Source organism: Myotis davidii, unplaced genomic scaffold (assembly GCF_000327345.1).
Source record: "Myotis davidii unplaced genomic scaffold, ASM32734v1 scaffold1309, whole genome shotgun sequence".
NCBI classification, from domain to species: Eukaryota; Metazoa; Chordata; class Mammalia; order Chiroptera; family Vespertilionidae; genus Myotis; species Myotis davidii.
This window is the reverse complement of record NW_006299601.1, coordinates 2,087-2,923: the sequence shown is the minus strand read 5'-3', so window position 1 is coordinate 2,923 and position 837 is coordinate 2,087. Positions and strand designations below refer to the sequence as shown.

General features: G+C 57.3%; 1 non-coding gene across 1 annotated transcript; it reads left to right on the top strand.

Annotated features, from left to right (window-relative positions):
- Positions 1 to 441: 441 nt before the first annotated feature.
- On the top strand, positions 442 to 514 carry TRNAP-AGG. The gene has a single exon. It is a non-coding gene; the product is annotated as a tRNA-Pro (tRNA).
- The last annotated feature ends 323 nt before the right edge of the window (positions 515 to 837 follow it).

The following is an 837-nucleotide window of genomic DNA, read 5'->3' as shown; positions in this document are numbered from 1 at the left end:
TATATTTTTTATTGATTTCAGAGAGGAAGGGAGAGAGAGAGAGAAACATCCATGATGAGAGGGAATCATGGACCGGCCGCCTCCTGCACGCCCCCTACTGTGGATGGAGCCCACCACCCGGGCCTGTGCCCTTGACCGGGAGTCGAACCCGGGACCTCCTGGTTCCCAGGTCGACGCTCAACCACTGAGCCACACCGGCTGGGCCCAGGAAATTTTCCCAGACATGGGAAGGTGGCCCGGTCGGTCCTCACGTCCCCAGAGCTGAAGTTGGGGGGCTGACATGAACCCCACAACCAGGTCTGTGTGGGGTCCCTGGGGTCCTTGTCTGGGAACTTTAGCTTGGCTTTGCTCTGCAGACCCCAGTCCCTGAGTTGTTCCCAAATGACGGCTTTGCACTGTTTCCTCCAGAAATTTTTTTCTTTAAACAGAAATTGATATCCGGCCGGTGTGGCTCAGTGGTTGAGCGTCGGCCTAGGAACCAGGAGGTCCCGGGTTCGATTCCCGGTCAAGGGCACAGGCCCGGGGTTGTGGGCTCCACCCCCAGTGTGGGGCGTGCAGGAGGCAGCCCATCCATGACTCTCTATCATTGATGTTTCTCTCTCCCCCTCTCCCTTCCTCTCTGAAATCAATCAATACCTATAAAGTCGTTGTGTTAGAACCAGGACTTACGACGCTGCCGAGTGTGGGTTTGGGAGGTGACCCCGGGAACTGGAGCCCAGAGCCCAGAGCCCGTGACTGCAGCGGGCGCTCTGTTACAGGCGAGAGGCGCTGCAACATTTTTATGGTCAAAACTCAGGATGAGCAATCGGTACTGTTAGCGAGTGTCTGCCGCGCCCG